The sequence below is a fragment of the Oryctolagus cuniculus genome, chromosome 2, assembly GCF_964237555.1.
Source record: "Oryctolagus cuniculus chromosome 2, mOryCun1.1, whole genome shotgun sequence".
NCBI classification, from domain to species: domain Eukaryota; kingdom Metazoa; phylum Chordata; class Mammalia; order Lagomorpha; family Leporidae; genus Oryctolagus; species Oryctolagus cuniculus.
In genome coordinates, this window is record NC_091433.1 from 71,024,030 (window position 1) to 71,043,736 (window position 19,707).

The 19,707-nt window shown below is 38.1% G+C and overlaps 1 pseudogene; it reads left to right on the top strand.

The window, feature by feature from the left end:
* The first annotated feature begins 15,173 nt into the window (after window positions 1-15,173).
* Window positions 15,174-15,794, top strand: LOC138848485 (nucleoside diphosphate kinase B pseudogene; annotated as a pseudogene).
* Window positions 15,795-19,707: the final 3,913 nt, after the last annotated feature.

The window sequence follows — 19,707 nt, forward strand, 5'->3', positions numbered from 1 at the left end:
GCAGCGCACCAGCCATGGCAGCCATTGGAGGGTGAACCAACAGCAAAGGGAAGACCTTTCTCTCTCTCTCTCTCTCTCTCTCTCACTATCCACTCTGCCTGTCAAAAAAAAAAAAGTTATTGAAAAATTAAGATAAAGATAAATTTATTTCTCTGAAAACATTTTGAAATTCATATATTAGAAGGCACCGGCACCCCGTGTTCTAGTCCTGGTTGGGGTGCCGGGTTCTGTCCCGGTTGCTCCTCTTCCAGTCCACTCTCTGCTGTGGCCCGAGAAGGCAGTGGAGGATGGCCCAGGTCCTTGGGCCCTGCACCCGCATGGGAGACCAGGAGGAAGTACCTGGCTCCTGGCTTCGGATCAGCACAGCGCCCCAGCCGTAGTGGGAATTTGGGGGATTTGGGGGATGAACCAACGGAAGGAAGACCTTTCTCTCTGTCTCTCTCTCTCACTGTCTAACTCTGCTTGTGAAAAAAAAAAAAAAAAAAAAGAAAGTTCTCAAATGTTCATGAAAATACATATTAGGAATGTACTGGGGCCGGCGCCATGACTCACTTGGTTAATCCTCTGCCTGTGGCACCAACATCCCATATGGGCAACTGGTTCTAGTCCTGGTTGCTCCTCTTCCAGTCCAGCTCTCTGCTGTGGCCCAGGAGGACAGTGGAGGATGGCCCAAGTCCTTGGCCCCTGCACCAACATGGAAGACCAGGAAGAAGCACCTGGCTCCTGGCTTCGGATCGGCACAGTGCCAGCCTTAGAGGCCATTTGGGGAGTGTACTAACGGAAGGAAGACCTTTCTCTCTGTCTCTCTCACTGTCTACAACTCTACCTGTCAAATAAATAAATTAAAAAAAAAGGATTATACTATGCATGAATTTCAAAACTTTTTGCAACAAAATAAACATCTTTTTTATATAAGAATTATTGATTTTTATTGAAAGAGTTAAACAGACAGGAAGAAAGAGTGGGAGACAGAGAAAGAGAGCGGGAGAGAGAGAGAAAGAGAGAGAGAGAGAGAGAGACCTCCCATCTGCTTGTTCACCCCCAAATATTCACAATGGCTGGGGTTGGGCCAGGTGGAAGCCAGGACTCAGGGGCTTCTTCCAGATCTCACACGTGGATACAGGGGCCCAGGCACATGAGCAGGGAGCAGGATTAGAAGTGGAGCATCTAAGCCTTGAACCAGTACCCATATGAGGTGCCTGCATCACTGGCTGTTGCTTTAACCACCATGATATGATGCTGGCCCCTCAATTTATCTTTAATTCAGTTTTCCCAATAACTTTTTAAAGAATTATTGAGTTCTTCTATAGTGACCCAGAATTAGCCATCTTATTGATTGTAAGTTGGCCCTTTGCTATTCTTTATAATCTCTGCATTCTATGTATTTGTCAACAAAATGTTGTTTATTTTTACATGAGTTTGAATTGCTTAACTATAGAAGAACTACATATATTTTAAATCCTAATTGCTCAGGCCGGTGCCGTGGCTCAATAGGCTAATCCTCTGCCTGCGGCGCCTGCACACTGGGTTCTAGTCCTGGACGGGGTGCCAGATTCTGTCCCGGTTGCTCTTCTTCCAGTCCAGATCTCTGCTGTGGCCTGGGAGTGCAGTGGAGGATGGCCCAAGTGCTTGGGCCCTGCAGCCGCATGGGAGACCAGAAGCACCTGGTTCCTGGCTTCAGATCAGCCGTGGCGGCCACTGGGGGGGTGAACCAACGGAAAAGGAGAACCTTTCTCTCTGTCTCTCTCTTACTGTCCACTCTGCCTGTCAAAACAAAAACAAAAACAAAAACAAAAACAAAAAAAAACTAATTGCTCAAAATTACCTAGGATTTATTTATTCTGCTGAATGAATCATGCCATAAAATGTCATCAGTTGTGTGTGTCATTCATATAATTCACTCTTACTCTGTAAAGCATCAATTTGTATGATTATGAGATAACCCATTTATTCTTCTGATTGACATTTGGGCTATGAAATTTTTTGCCATTACAAACAATGCTGCTGTGAACATTCTCATATCAATTTCCTGTTGCCACATGCAGGAAATTCTCTAAGGAAATGATTCCCTAAATCCTTCATATAATGAAACACATATATTTGCCTATCGTATTGGAATGATTAATTAGAGCTGCTCATAAGAGGAGCTGACCAGCCCATAAACTTTGTCTGCCCTGGGTCTGCCCTTCCTCCCTGAGGGCTGAGGTGGAGATCATCTCAGCACACCTTTAACCTATGCATGATATATCAATATTTTCCTGTGGCATCCAGAGATGAAATGGCAAGTCTTTAGGAATGAATAATAGTTTTTCTGAACAATAACATATAGTCGAGGAAAAACAGTTAATCAAAGTAACAGAAGAAAACAGATGTTAGAGTTAAATAGAAAATTGGAAAAAAACCTGAAGAAATGACTATTTATTAAGTTGCAAACAGAAAAAGGAGGAGGGCTAAGCATTCAGGACTAGGGAAAGCTGAGAGCTGTCATCTAGCCTAGGTCTGAATTGAAGGAACAAAATGAATGAGCTATTACAAAAATCTGTAGACAATAGCTAGAGAGAACTATTTGACTGCATCTGTAGACTTATGTAGAGGGAAACAGTCAAATTTGAGACCTGGTATAAAGGGTGCCATGGAAATAAAATCTCTGATTCTACTTCCAACCCACCTTCTGATCTGGTATCTGCCATTAACCAAACCTGATCAGAAGCCAGAGAACATAGGACACCTCTAAGGCAGAGTATTAAGAGTCAGATATAGAGAGAGACAAACAGATGAGAGTGAGCGAGAGAAAGCTGCCATCTGCTGATTCGTTTGCCAAATTCCACAGCAGCCAGGGAGCCAAAGCTGGGATGTGGAAGGGGGACTCATTCCAGGTTTCCCAAGTGACTGGCAGATACCCAATAACTTGAACTATCACACGCTGCCTCATAGCATCTGCATTAGCAGGAAGCTGGAATCACAAACCAGAGGCAGGTATAGAACACAAAATTCTGATATGGGTGTCTCAGTTTTAATGTCATAAACAATAGACCAAATTCCTGCCTATTTTATTACTACTTTAATAATGCAGTTTGGAATGTTTTCTTAAGTGTACTGGCTATATTTTAATCTTCCACTGAAGATTTTATTTTCAATACTTTTGTCCACACTCTCTTGGGTTTATTATCTTTTTTGATGAAGTCATTTTGCAATATAATATGTTACAAATTTTCCTTTAAAGATCATATTCACTGATTCCATTATTGATTTTGTATAAGATTGTAATTATTATCCAGTTCAAATAATGGTTAATTTGATATTTTTGTATATCTAGCACTTTTCTTTCATCATGAGATAAAATTTGCTTTTTCTTGTAATGTTTGTACTTAATTTTATTTTGGCAATAAAATATTTATTTAGGATAGTGGTGATTTGATGTATATTGGCTATGCATTATGATTTCCTTCTTGGGTTTGTTTTTTGGCTTACACATAGAAAGAGTTGATTGTCTCTACTTTTTGGCTGCAATGTTGATATAATCCCACAAATATTCCTCAAAGAATCCTTTTTTTTTTTTTTTTTTTTTTTTTTGACAGGCAGAGTTAGACAGTGAGAGAGAGAGACAGAGAAAAAGGTCTTCCTTTCGTTGGTTCACCCCCAAATGGCCGCTATGACCAGGGCACTGCACCGATCCGAAGCCAGGAGCCAGGTGCTTCTTCCTGGTCTTCCATGTTGGTGCAGGGGCCAAGGACTTGGGCCATCCTCCACTGTCCTCCTGGGCCACAGCAGAGAGCTGGACTGGAAGAGGAGCAACTGGGACAGAACCCGGCATCCCAACCAGGACTAAAACCTGGGATGCTGGCACCGCAGGCAGAGGATTAGCCAAGTGAGCCGTGGCATCGGCTGAAAGAATCCATTTTTTAACTCATACATTTTTCTCCACTTAGTCTTCAATTACTACAAGCTATGTAATAAAATCTCCCCTAGATGATTATGTATATCTACTTTGAAATTGTGCAATTAGATGCTTGCAATTTTATAATTGCTACACATTCTTAATAATTTGAATGTTTGTTAGTAGTTGGTGCCCTTCCTTATTTCTAATAATAATTACAGTTTCTTTGTTTGGTATAAATATATTCACCCCATTATTACTTTTTGATATGGTCAATGTTCATTTAGGTTTACCCCATAAAATTTATGTTTTATGGGATAATTTTTTTTTGTTTTTTTGTATTATGTGTTCAGCATTGTTTTCAATATTATCCAATTTTTTTTCTTTTCCATCTTTTATGTCAACTTTTTTCTCCTCTTTGAAATCTCTCATTTACAAGTTCTTTTATAAATGTTTTGACTTTATTTTAATATGCTTTTTTTCTCTTGATATCGAAAAATAGCTTAGCTGGGTGTGCAATATTAAGTTGACCACTGTTTTTGTCAAAGCAGTTGAGCATATCATGTTGGTATCTTAGAATTTTAAGCTTTGTTGTTGAGAAAATAGCATCTACATTAATATCATTGTTTCCTGGCATATTGCTTTCTCTTTTGTTTATCATAGGAATTTTCTTTAGAGTTTAGTATTCTATAGCTTCACTCTAACATAAACCATGATTTTTTATTTATTCCACTGAAAATTTTCAATCTTCTGATGTTTAGCAATTTGTGTGCATTTTCTTTTTTTTTCAGTTTTCAGTAATTCTATGCTGTTTTCGCATTACACTTCATTCTTTTTTCCATGGCTATTATGCCTCATCTATCTTTTCCACATATATATCTTTCACTGCTATATCTAGCTTCTTTAGATATGTTTCTGCTTCATTTACTTATTTATTAACTAATCTGTTTAATCTCCTATTTAATTGCTCTATAGAATTTCATTCATTCATACTTTCATTCATTCATTTTTGTATCGTAGAAGTTCTAGAATTATTTTCTAATGTACATAGTTATTTAATACATCGTTTATCACCATATTAATACCCATTTATATATCCTAAAACACTCTAAAATACTTATTTTATATTTTATTCAACAGATACTCTTCTGCAGTATCTGCTGCAGCTCTAACTCATATTGATTTTCTTCTATAAGTGCTGCATAATTTTTATTGCAAACTGATGTTTTATGGGATTTTTGTGTTTTTTGTTGTTGTTGTTTTAAACTACGTATTCAACATTTTGCATAACCAGCCCAGAGAAGATTTAAATTTAATACTCGCCTTGTGTTTTTTAGAGGGTGGGATGGGAAGTGAATCATTATGTCCTGTCCAAACCTACTTGAGAGTCAGCATTTTTTATAAATTTTCAGAGGAACTTTATTTTCTCCTCTAGCTAAGGGAATTTCTTATTTCCTTACTACATTTCTTTGAAGTATGCAACCCCCCTCCTCTAAGTCACTCTTTGATTGGAGTTGTCTTTGTAGGACTGACTTTACATGTTAGTTTCGACTTGGTACTTTTTATAAACCTCAGCCTTTGCCTCCTGCTGGGTTTGAATTTCTAAAAGATGAATTATGTGGATACTACTCATAGAGACAAAATGTTTCTTCTTTATTTTCTTTGTATTACATATAAAATTGAAATGATTTGCAGTTCAGAGAGATGACTCCTGTCTCTAATATATTATACAGAATATAGCACCTTTGGAACCTTCACATCTGCAGGTATAATATTTCAGAATCAGGAGAAATTATTTACATGATTGATTTCTGCTATTTCTAGGGTACAGAATTTTATAAATTACTGAAATGGTGACAAGTTACAGGAAATTAAAAGATATAAGCCTCAGCATCTTAAATTCCTAAAATAATCAACTAATATAGGACAGGAGGCATTTGAATATTTTAGGCTTAGTATTAGCATTTTAAAATATAAGAATGTGTTCACCTCATTATAACTCATTTTTCATGAACATATTTGTCTTCTCTCTGAAACAGAAGTCCTTATGAACTTAGAAGAATCACAGGAAAACTTGATTAAGTTTGAGGTGTCAATAAACTTGAACTCATAAAAGCATTCAATCTGGATCCTGTCACAATAGAATATGCACTTTTTAATAATCTTCTGGTGGAATGCTATCATTTCTTCTTCAGAAAACCTGGCCGGCCGTTAGCAATTTCCTGCCTTGCTCATGGGCATGCACAAAGTGAGCAGAGTGAGGGCATCCGTGAGTCACCAGGGGCCGCATGTCAGAAGCAGGCCCGATTTTAGGGTTAAACTTGGCCATTATCTACTCTCTTCAGAGATGGTTACTCTGCAGAGGAAGTTGTCAGCAAGTTCTATAAGTATATATGAATATGCAAATTATTTTTGTCCCTTTATAAAGTAACTCAGAATGGTAGGTAAGCAAAGGTGACCAACATGACCAACAGCGTTGAACAAATTCACCAGAAGCTGAAAATGTCAAGTTTGATTAAGTGGGTTCCCACCTTTTCATTGGAGTCCTTTAAATTACTCATGTAAACCACTTTTATTACTCTCAAGTAAAACTAAGATTTATACTAATAATTAGAAATGAAATTAAAATAAAAATATTTGTTTTTAAATAATCATGGAGTCATTTACAATTCTTATTAGAAATTTCAGAGTAAGTAAATTTTTAAGGAAAATATCAGTATCTGAGTTGAAAGAAGAGAAAAAAAATCTCCCTCTTTTTAAAAATATTTATTTATTTGAAAAACAGAGTGAGCACGTGTGAGAGATCTTTCATCTGCTGTTTCACTCCTCAAAGGCCATAACACCCAAGTCTAGGCCAGGCCAAATCTAGGAGTCAGGAATGCCTTTGTGTCTCACACATGAGTATCATGGACTCACATCCTTGGGCCCACGCACATTAGCATGAAGCTGGATTAGAGTAGCTGGGATCTGAACCAGCACTTTAGTACAGGATGTCTGTGTGGCTGATCCCACTGCACCACACAGTAGCCCCCAGAACCTTCATTTTTAGGGACAATCTCTATGATGGGAGATTGACCTTATAAAATAACAGGCAAATGAGATTGATTTATTTATTTATTTATTTTAGCTTTTATTTAGTAAATATAAATTTCCAAAGTACAGTTTATGGATTACAATGGCTTTTTCCCCAGATAACTTCCCTCCCACCCGCAACCATCCCATCTCCTACTCCCTCTCCCATCCCATTCACATCAAGATTCATTTTCAATTATCTTTATATACAGAAGATCAATTCAGTATATATTATGTAAAGATTTCATCAGTTTGCACCCACACAGAAACACAAAGTGTAAAGTACTGTTTGACTACTAGTTATAGCATTAATTCACATTGTGCAGCACATTAAGGACAAAGCTCCTACATGAGGAGTAAGTGCACAGTGACTCCTGTTGTTAATTTAACAAATTGACACTCTTGTTTATGGCATCAGTAATCTCCCTAGGCTCTAGTCATGAGCTGCCAAGGATATGGAAGCCTTTTGAGTTCGCCAACTTCAATCTTATTTCAACAAGGTCATAGTCAAAGTGGAAGTTCTCTCCTCCCTTCAGAGAAAGGTACCTCCTTCTTTGATGGCCTGTTCTTTCTATTGGGATCTCACTTGCAGAGATCTTTCATTTAGGGTTTTTTTTTTTTTTTTTTTTTCCAGAGTGTCTTGGCTTTCCATGCCTAAAATACTCTCCTTGACTCTTCAGCCAGATCTGAATGCCTTAAGGGCTGATTCTGAGGCCATAGTGCTGTTTAGGACATCTGCCATTCTATGAGTCTGCTGTGCATCCCACTTCCCATGTTGGATCGTTCTCAAGGAGAGCTCTTAGCACCCATACTTCGGTTGAAAGTACTGAAGCAGAACTGGGCAGGCAGAAGAGATGAGCAGTAGCTCCGGCCTCAGTTTAAGGGAGGACTTCCAAAGCCAGGATGGCCATTTATAAGTGTCCTGAGTCAAGTCAAGGGGACTCAGGCCGTATGCCAGAGCACTCACCCTTTAATTGGGTTGCATTAATACTTTCAGGTACATTCATCCACCTTCTGTTGCCATACAAAATATCTGACACCAGGTAGTATATAGAGAAAAAGGTTTATTCAGGGGTGTGGAACATTTTTTCTGCAAAAAGCCATTTGGATATTTATGACATCATTTGAGGTCCATAAAAATTATCAACTTAAAAATTAGTTGATATATATTTATTGAATTTTGAGTCCCACCTGCAATTGCCTTGGCAAATTCAGACCAAATGATTTCATGGGCTTATACTGCCTACAGACTGGACATTCTCATACTTTTGGAGAATGAAATTCCAAGGTATGGAGAACTTCTATCTTCGGTCTCTGGTGAGGACCTCATGCAGATAGCATCATGGTAAGAGTGCATATGGTGGGAGAGATCACATGGCAAGCTAGGAAGGCAGAGAAATTTCTACAATAGCTATGTTGATCCCTCCCAAGGATGGTACCTCAAATGACCTAAAACACTGCACTAGTCCTGTCCTGTTAAGCTTTCACCGCTGCTCATATCATCAACACACTGAGAACCAAGCTTCCAGCACATCGACTTTTTGAGGACACACTCTAACTATAGCTAAACTATACATCATGCATGAAATATGTCAGTTTCAGAACTCAAAGAGACCTGCCAGACATTTTGGCTTTTTCCTCAGTGGTGGTTTGCCTTGGGGAAAGGCGTGGACTTGGGCAAGGTAACTATCTTCAGATGAGGGTTGATCCAGGAAAGGACAAGCAACTGACATCAGTTGCTAGTCAAACTTCTGAAGTAGTGATAGGAAAAAAACACCTTAATTCCAAAATAGGAATCTAAGTAGCAGAACATAGCATATATGAACTGAGGCTGTGATTGTAAGTAATTCATCTGTAGTCACAGTGCCAGAAACTAGGTTAGAAGTCAGATTTTGCTTTGCTCTGAAATCCACTACATCATGACCAATTCACTCTAGAGTTCTGATGGACCTGGTGTTAACTCACTGTCATTAAATATATATATCATTGCCATTGTTTGTATGTTCAGTGGTTATCATAGATAAGTATAATGTTTAAACATCTCAAAGACACATTAACAAATACTATTAATTATATAAATACATATGAATCTCTAGATAAAACCCACCCATTTTAGAATTTTCTTGAATGAGCACTTTCATCTTTGCACATGTTCAGTGCACTCATTCTAACTACTAAAATGAACAAGGTTAAATCTGGTAAACATTACTATTCCTCACTTTTGACATTTCAAAGATGAATTATAGCTAAGTATAATAGTGCTTGTGAAAGAACAGACAAGCAAACACGGTGATATCCCAGGGCAGACATTTTAAATCATTTAATTTTTTGAAATATGGGTAATGAAATAGTGACTTTCCTCATTTTTTCCTTATAAGAAAGATAATGACTTCCCTGTAGGAGTTCATAATGTAGCAAAATGTCTGAAGAAAGTGGCATAATGGAAAGTGAATGTATTATAGTGCTTCTTTGTCTCATTTCTGGAAAAAATAACATCGTGATAAATTATAGTGAATTTGGAGTTTATCCAGACATTCTGGAAAGAAACAGAATAATTATTTCCATTAAAGCCGAATATCTTTTGAAGACAGATATAAGTCAATTCAATGTAACTTTACATTTTATTACAAAAATCATTATAAAAATGGAAAGATTAAATTAATATAAGACATATCCTCATTCTTTGGTCTTCATGCGTAATTAAAAATGAAAAATGGAATTTTGAGTAGACTTTTGATAGTTCTGTCAGCCAATGTGTTCCTATCAAGCAATAAGTGACTAAATTTGACAAGCACATAATTTTATTGTCAGTTTAGTTTTCCATTCACACTGCAGTGTAGAAGAAGGGACTTTTTAAAATTATATTCTACTATGAAGAATTAGCTTCCATAATAGAATAAACTTTTACATATGTCAGTCAAATGACTATTAAATCTATGACTTATTTTGCAATGTAGACTAAAATAATTTGAATACTTGAATTAAAAACAAAACATTCTTTCACACTGATAAATATTCTTTTTTATATTTATTTATTTGAAAGGCAGAGTGCAAGAGCAACAGAGAAAGAGAGAGAGGGAGGGAGAGAGAGAATACTCTCATCTACTGATTTAATCCCCATATAGCCATAATAGCTAGCTCTGGGCCAAGCCAAAGCCAGGAGCCAGGAACTCCATCATCCTGGTCTCCCACATGGGTAGCAGGGTCCAGGTACTTGAACAATCATCAGCTGGCACTCTTCATTTGTTGGTAGTTATGGTTTAACCTGCTGTGCTACAGTGCCAGCCCTCTCTATAAATATTTTTTAAATTTTTAAAACTTAATGTATTTACTTTAAAATGTTAAGTGATATATAAAAATTGCACATAAGGAGTACCAGGTGACGTTTTAGCACACATATACATTGTGTAATTTTCAAATCAGGATAAGCATCTATATCCTCAAATATTTATCATTTTTATGATAAAAATATTCTAAATGGCAGAGTCAGAGTACTTGAGTCATCTTTCACTGCTTTCATAGGCGCATCATCAGAGAGCTGGATCATCAGTAGAGCAGCCAGGACTTGGACCACAGTCCATATGGGACAGTGGCTTCACAGGCGGCAGCTTAACCTGCTGTACACAATGTTGGCCCCAGGCACTTGTCTTTCCACAGAGTTTAAGAGAAAGAATATAGGTGTGTGTGTTTAGGCTCACTTTGCGGCAATGTACTTTCTTTCCATATTCTCCATTGATTGAGTTCTTCTACATCAAAAATATTATTAAATTCTAAGCAGTGGGAATTATTTAGTGGCTGTTGCCCATGTTATTATTGAGTATTGTGTGTAAACTACTATTGATGATCCATTAAAGGCACAAATATTAAGATTTTAACAGATAATTAAGATGAAATTCAGAGCTATATTTTCATTTCTCTTTTTTTAGTGTTATTGGTATATGTACAACTTTCTCACACTGTGATAAAATGGCATTTGAATTGTTTCATTTTATTTTTCTCATTTACAATCCTGTCATATCGAAAAGAACTTCTAGTGCACTAGGGTAAGTTATCAGTCAGCCACTATGCAGTAAGTTATTAATTTTTTGTATTCTAAAAAGAGCATTTTAAACAATCATCCTTCCCATATCAAAATGGATGCCAAATGTACTTAGGAGAATCTGCAGAAGAAAACGTTGACTTCCATGTCTTCAATTTTCAGGACAGGGAGAGAGAAGCCAGAAAAGTATTCCCTGCATTGTGCACCATTTCCCTTGGGTTCTATGTTTGTTTGCTTTTCCCAGGAACACAACAGGTCAAAGCAGTCTGTCAAGTTCCTAGGAAGGCCAAGCACCCCTACCATAGGATGTTAGTGCAGCTGTAGAAATTGGTGAATTAGGAAAGAATGAAGCACTTTGACAGCAAGTCAAAAATGAGGTCATTAACTGCGATGATAATCACAAAGATGAAAATAAGAGGACAGATTAGAAATAATAGAGAAATGTTTAGTTGAATCACTTAGTTACAACACCAAAGTCTGGGAAGAGGGAGCAGGTGGCATTGCAAAGGGTGGGTCAACCTTGTATTCCACCTAGACTATTTTATAGGTATTCTTTTTTAAAAAAATATTTATTTATTAATTTAAAAGTCAGAGTTACACACAGAGAGAAGGAGAGGCAGAGGAGAGAGGGAAGTCTTCCATCTGCTGGTTCACTGGATGCAAAGGCCAGAGCTGCGCCAATCCGAAGCCTGGAGCCAGGAATTTCTTCAGGGCCTCCCACACATTGGGCAGGGGCCTAAGGACTTGGGCCATCTTCTACTGCTTTCCTAGGCTATAGCAGAGGGCTGGATTGGAAGTGGAGCAGCCTGGACTCTGACCAGCACCTATATGGGATCCTGGCACTGCAGGCAGTGGCTTTACCAGCTACACCACGGCGCCAGCCCCCATAGGTATTCTAAGCATATGTTTTAGTTACCTATTATTGCTAACAGATCATCGAAAACTTTATTAACATAAGCCAGTGCATTATTATCCCTCATAGTTAACTGGATTGGGCAGTTCTATACGGTTGTCACTTGAGGTCTTTTATGGAAGCACAGACAGAAGTCTTTATTCAAATAAGAACAAGTCTTGATTCTGAACATTTTCTCACATTGCTGACAGTTGGCTCCAGTTTCTGTTTCAGAGTTGCAAAGGAGTGTCAGCCAGCGTGCCTACAGATGGCCTCTTCCTGTGGCCGGGCTTCTCATAGTGTGGATTCTGTGTTCCGAGAGTGAGTTTCCCAGGAGTGAACATTAAAGTAAATCAGAGAAAAGATGCAAGGATTTGGTTCCTTATGATCAATCCTCAGAAGTCACACAACGTATCTTTTATCTTTTCTGTTGGTCAAAGCAATGAAAGTCCTCCCGGATTTAGGTTAGTAAAGAGATAGCATCTTTTGATGGGCTGATGGCAAGGTGGCATTACAGAAGAGCATGCTGGATGACAGATATTGCAGCAGCCTTTTGAAAATATAGTCTGCTGTCAAATTTTAAAATTATGCACCATGACAATTACAAGTGAGTCTCAATGTCTTAATGGAGGAAGAATATAAGTTCCATTGAGGTAAGAACTTGTAGATCGGCAAGGTAAGAGCACTCTTATTGAAAACAAATTGCCAATTAGAATTATCATAACTATCCACCATAATTATCAATAATGTCGGGTTTCTGTGAAATAGTCAGCCATTTTGTAGGTAATATTGCAGCACACGTTACAAATTTCTTGCTACTGCGTTCTGATAACACAGAAGATCAAAATACTTGGAACTCCATTCAAAATGACAGTATATGTTACCACACCATGCAGAAGTTTCTCTTACTAATTCTGTGAGAAAATTCTATACTTTGAACTGAAATTTTCACTTCCTCTTGAGAAATACTGTCTTTACCACATTCAAAAATTCACATTTTCCTACCTATGTCTTACTAGTCTCAAATATTACTAAAGTCAGTTCAGTTTATCCTGTATTACTGATGAACCTAAATACAAGCTTTCTTTTGGAATTGTGAAGACAGACAAAGTAGACACACTTGAGGTAGGCACTGCAGAGCAGTGGGTTAAGCTCTGGCTTGAACACTGGCATCCTATAACTGGAGCACCAGTAGGAGTCTCCATTCCTCTGATTCTAATCCAGCTTCCTGTTTATGTGCCTGGGAAGGATAGCAAATGATGGTCCAAGTACCTGGGGCCCTGTCACCTGTAAGGGAGACTCAGATGAAGTACCTGACCCCTGGCTACAGCTTTATCCAACCCTGATTGTTGTGGGCATAATAGAAGTAAACCAGTGGATGGAAGTTCTCTTCCTCTCTCCATCTATCTGCCTTACAAATAAATAAAATCTTTACTTTTTAAATGTAGACATATCCACAATGACACCTTTAGTTCTTATCCTAATATTCTCTTCCCTGAACTATCTCTGGCTCTCATGAAGAGCCCTTTACCAGCAATGGCTTTATTGCTGTTTAAAATATTAAGTGTCCCCATAGGGCAGAAGTGGCACAATAAAATGGTAAAGGCTATGGAGACATGAAGTATAGTCAGCCTGAAAAACACTGCTTCTCTACTTCAGATTTTGTATTAACCTGTCCTATTCTAAGATGATGATAAGTAATCAATGTCAGAAAGTTTAATACTATTTCACAGATTCCACTATCTCATTTTCTATAACCCTGGATGTTATAAATGGAAATGCTGTGCTTAATTTGAATTCAAACCATATACAAAGTTAGATTCCTGTCTAATAGATATTAAAGTGATTATTTTATAAAATAATTCAACCACATATTCCCAAATAAGCTAAAATATACATTAATTTCAGATGTAAGGAAATAATATATTCTTTATAAGCTAAAATGTTTTCAGTTCAAAATATTAGAAATTACCTTAGACCTTTTAAAAAAGGATTTACAGGTCATATAAGTGAATGATCCAAGTGAGGCTGAAATTATATGTGCAAGTATTGGGTTCTCTTATCTCAGATGCCTTCAGCTATATTTACTTCATTATTAATGGTATTCCTCATGATGCTTCAAGACTCATTAGAATGCATGGGAAACCCAGAAAAAAAAATCCATAATTACTAAAGTTAAAAGTACCAGATAAAACACAGTGTTCACCTAGCTACAGATTTCTAATATAAAAAAGTGTACGTATGTTCCACGTATTGCATAGTATATGCTTATTCTAAAATTGTTCATTTTATAGGAAATTAAGATATAAAGAGGACATCCTATACTTTTATTTTAAGTCTGGCACCCTAGCTAAGGGACACATTTCAAATAAGGAATAATTTTTTTCAGTGGTGATGAAACAATCAATAAAGTAGGTAAAGTATAAGTTATTTTCTTATACCATATACCAGAATGCATTCCAGATAGGTTACTGAAGTAAATGTTTTTTTTTTTTTTTTAAAGATTTATTTATTTATTTATTTTTTTTTTTTTTTGACAGGCAGAGTGGACAGTGAGAGAGAGAGACAGAGAGAGAAAGGTCTTCCTTTTTGCCGCTGGTTCACCCTCCAATGGCCGCCGCTGCAGCCGGCGCACCGCGCTGATCCTGGCAGGAGCCAGGAGCCAGGTGCTTTTCCTGGTCTCCCATGGGGTGCAGGGCCCAAGCACCTGGGCCATCCTCCACTGCACTCCCTGGCCATAGCAGAGAGCTGGCCTGGAAGAGGGGCAACCGGGACAGAATCCGGCGCCCCAACCGGGACTAGAACCCGGTGTGCCGGCGCCGCTAGGCGGAGGATTAGCCTAGTGAGCCACGGCGCCGGCTAAATGTAACAAATAAAATTACATTAGGAAAATATGGACAAATTCATTAGATCTTGTGCAGGGAAGAGTTTGTAGGAACAAATTCAAAATAAAAATCCTTTTAAAAGTACAAAAATGTTTACTGTTGGAAAGCAAATAAATCCACATATTTGGTGAAAAAATAATTATATAATAAGTTAAATGGCTATTAATTTTGTTAAGTAAGTAAATTTTCTCAATATGAAATAGGAGACTACATTGATAAAAAAATTAGGCAAAGACTTATACCATGTAAGATTCACCACAGAAACAAAAGCAGTAGAATTTAACACATATATGTATATAAGTATTATAATATGAATGGCACATATATATCCACTCTTACCTAATTAACTACCTACTGGGATATCTATATCTATATCTACATATATTTTAAGAATTAGTTCACAAGCTTCCGCAGTGCAGCCGCCACCCGGCCCCGCCAGCTTCCCGGACCATGGCCCACCTGGAGCGCACCTTCATCGCCATCAAGCCAGACGGCGTGCAGCGCGGCCTGGTGGGAGAAATCATCAAGCGCTTTGAGCAGAAGGGATTCCGCCTGGTGGCCATGAAGTTCCTTCGGGCCTCCGAGGAGCACCTGAAGCAGCACTACATCGACCTGAAAGACCGCCCGTTCTTCCCGGGGCTGGTGAAGTACATGAACTCCATGAACTCGGGGCCGGTCGTGGCCATGGTCTGGGAGGGGCTGAACGTGGTGAAGACAGGCCGAGTGATGCTCGGCGAGACCAATCCTGCGGACTCCAAGCCGGGCACCATCCGCGGGGACTTCTGCATCCAGGTTGGCAGGAACATCATTCATGGCAGCGACTGAGTGAAAAGTGCAGAAAAGGAAATAAGCCTGTGGTTCCAGCCTGAAGAACTGGTCGACTACAAGTCTTGTGCTCACGACTGGGTCTATGAGTGAGAGGCGGCCAGGCAGCCGGCGGAGCTCCTGACGCAGCCCTGCGTGACACACTCGGAAGCCTGTTGACCAATAAAGCCTTTGGGAACTGGGAAAAAAAAAAAAAAAAAAAAAAGAATTAGTTCACAAAATTGTGGGGGCTGACAAGTAAAATCTGGAGACTAGATTGACAAAGTGGAAATTCAGGGAATAGTTAGTAACTGCAGCACTGATTTTGTTATTTGCAAGCTACATCACAGACAGGATATCTATGCTATAGTTTTAAAGCATGAATTACTCATTTTTTGGAAGACTTCAGTATTTTCTCTACAAGATCTTCAAGCATTGGATAGTGCTTATTTACTTTGTAGAAGGTAATCTGCTTAACTCAAATTCTATTGATACATATTAATTATATCTAAAAATACTTCCACAGCAACATCTCAGCTGTTGTCCAACCAAATTACCAGTTACTATAGCATAGCATGTCAACACACAAAACTAAGCATACTTATACCAACAGTGATTTTTAAAAATGTACTATAAGCTCAAAAAGCAAGAAATTATTCATCCTTGTAAATAATAAATTATAGAAAATAAAACAAAAATTCAATATGACAATTTATCCAATCCTTGAATTAATGTAGCTCTATAGCATCATAATCTATTGTTTTTGGACCCAGAAACATCTTTAAAAGATCCATGTCTTATGTGAAAACAGAAATATATCAATTTTAAATTTCTTGATGTCAAACTCATTAAATGTCTACAATGAACAATTCCTTCTAGTTTTTGTACTCAATTTATAATATATTATAGTCTTTGTATCATTTGTACGTATTACCTTCTATATTAAATGCTTTCAAATGTAGAGTATTTTTGCACCATTTTTTTCTAAGAATGTTAAAGACCATAATGAACTCTGTACAATGTGTGAGTAGATAATCTGGAAATTGCTTGTCTTTTCTAAAGTTAAGTCCAAATACAACCTAACTTGATCATTTAAATTTTGGGGACTATACTTTTTAAGCCATTTAGTTATTAATTTGAAAGGCACATTTACAGAAAGAGGGAGGGAGGGAAAGAGGGAGAGAATGGAAGAGAGCGAGAGAGGGGAAGAGAGAGAGAGCGAGATCCTCTATCCACTGGTTCACTCTTCAAGTGGCCACAATGGCTAGGCTAGGTCAAAGCCAGGAGCCTGGAACTCCTTCCAGGTTTCCCATATTGGCAAATGCCCAAGCACGTGGCCCACCTTCTGCTGCTTTCCCAGGCACATTAACAGCAAGCTGGATCAGAAGTGGAGCAGCTGGGTCTCAAACTGGCACATCCATATGGGATGCAGGTGTCACAAGTGGTGCCCCATAATGCCATTTTGATGATATTGATTCTTCCAACCCCTGAGCATGGAAGATTTTTCCACTTTTTGGTATCCTCTTCTATTTCTTTCTTTAAGATTTTGTAATTCTCATCATAGAGATCTTTGACGTCCTTGGTTAAGTTTATTCCAGGGGATTTGATTGTTTCTGTAGCTATTGTGATTGGGATTGATCTTAGAAGTTCTTTCTCAGCTGAAGAATTGCCTGAGTATACAAAGGCTGTTGATTTTTGTGCATTGATTTTTATATCCTGCTACTTTGCCAAATTCTTCTATGAGTTCCAACAGTCTGTTAGTAGAGTTCTTTGGATTCCCTAAGTAAAGAGTCATAATTTCTGCAAAGAGGTATAGTTTGACTTCTTCCCAATTTGTATCCCTTTACAACCCAGCCATCCCACTCCTTGGAATTTACCCAAAGGAAATTAAATTGGCAAACAAACAAGCTGTCTGCACCTAATGTTTATTACAGCTTAATTCACAATAGTTAAGGCATGGAATCAACCTAAATGACCATGAACAGAAAACTGGATAAAGAAATTATGGGATATGTACTCTATACAATACTATACAGCAGTAAAAAAAATGAAATCCAGTCATTTGCAACAAAATGGAGGAATCTGGAAAACATCATGCTGAGTGAAATAAGCCAGTCACAAAGGGACAAATATCATATGTTCTCCCTGATCTGTGACAACTAACTGTGCACCTAAAAGGAAACCTGTTGAAGTGAAATGGACACTATGAGAAACAATGACTTGATCAGCCCTTGTCCTGACTGTCGAGGAACAACTTACTACTTTATTCCTTTTAGTATTTTTTTTGTTTTACTTAATACCATTGGTTGAACTCTTTAATTAACACACAAGTATTCTTACGTGTCTAAATTTCACTGAAAAGTGATTCCTGTCAAATATAAGGGTGGGAATAAGAGAGGGAGGAGATGTATAGTTTGGGACATGCTCACTCGGATTTACTCCTAATGATAGAGTTAGAAATGTGCCAGGGGATTCCAATTCAATCCCATCAAGATGGCATATACCAATGCCATCTCACCAGTCAAAGTGATCAGTTTCAGTTCATAATTGATCACACTTATAGGTCTAAGAGTCAAAGGGATAACATAAACAAGACTAGTGTCTGTTAATATTAACTGATAGAATTAAAAAGGGAGAGAACTATCCAACATGGGAAGCGGGACACACAGCAGACTCATAGAATGGCAGATGTCCTAAACAGCACCCTGGCCCCAGAATCAGCCCTTAAGGCATACGGATCTGGCTAAAAAGCCCATGAGAGTATTTCAGGCATGGAAAGCCAAGACACTCTGGCAAAAAAAAAAAAAAACAAAACAAAACAAAAAAAAAAAAAAAAACAAACCACCTAAATGAAAGATCTCTGTAAGATCCCAGTGGAAAGAATGGGCCATCAAAGAAGGAAGTACCTTTCTCTGAAGGGAGGAGAGAACTTCCACTTGGAATATGACCTTGTCTAAATAAGATCAGAGTTGGCAAACTCAAGAGCCATAGCCTTGGAAGCTCATGACAAGAGCCTCAGGTGATTACTGACATCATAAATAAGAGTGTCAATTTGTTAAATCAACAACAAAAATCACTGTGCACTTACTCCCCATGTAGGATCTTTGTCCTTAATGTGATGTACTATGTGAATTAACGGTATAACTAGTACTCAAACAGTATTTTAAACTTTGTGTTTCTGTGTGGCTGCAAACTGTTGAAATAATTACTTAGTATATACTAAATTGATCTTCTGTATATAAAGATAATTGAAAATGAATCTTGATGAAGAATGGGATGGGAGAGGGATTGGGAGATGGGATGGTTGCAGGTGGAAGGGTGGTTATGTGGGGAAAAAGCTGCTATAACCCAAATGTTGTACTTTGAAAATTCGTATTTACTAAATAAAAGTAAAAAAAAAATATAATGTCACTATGCTATATAATCTATTCTTTTGAGATTTACTTATTTTAAACAGCAGAGAAACTGAGATGATGTGTGAGACAGAGAGACACTTCTCAGGCTCGTTAGTAGGAAGGTAGATTGGAAGAACTCTGATATGAGTTGCCATTGTCACAAGTTGCAGCTTAACACACTGCACCAGAATGCTTGCCCTAACAACATAATCTTTTTTTTTTAAAGATTTATTTATTTATTTGATAGTCATAGTTACACAGAGAGAGGAGAGGCAGAGACAGAGAGAGAGAGAGAGAGAGGTCTTCCATCCGTTGGTTCACTGCCCAAATGGCCACGACAGCCGAAGCTGCGCCGATACGAAGCCGGGAGTCAGGAGTTCTTCCCAGTCTCCCACATGGATGCAGGGGCCCAAGCACTTGGGCCATCTTCTACTGCTTTCCCAGGCCATAGCAGAGAGCTGGATAGGAAGTGGAGCAGCCGGGTCTCGAACCGAATCCCACTTGGGATGCTGGCGCTTAAGGCCATTGTGTTAACCCACTGCGCCACAGCGCTGGCCCCAACTGACAACATAATCTTACGGAGATGCCGTTGTATATGCCATCTGTCATTGAACTATAGTTCAAATGCATGTTATGCTTCCCTGACAACTATCAAGGTTGATGATATATTTAGAGGTTATCCTGTATAAATTTAGTTCATGGGATTAGATGAAATTACTTGGATAAAGTAGGAGAATTTGACC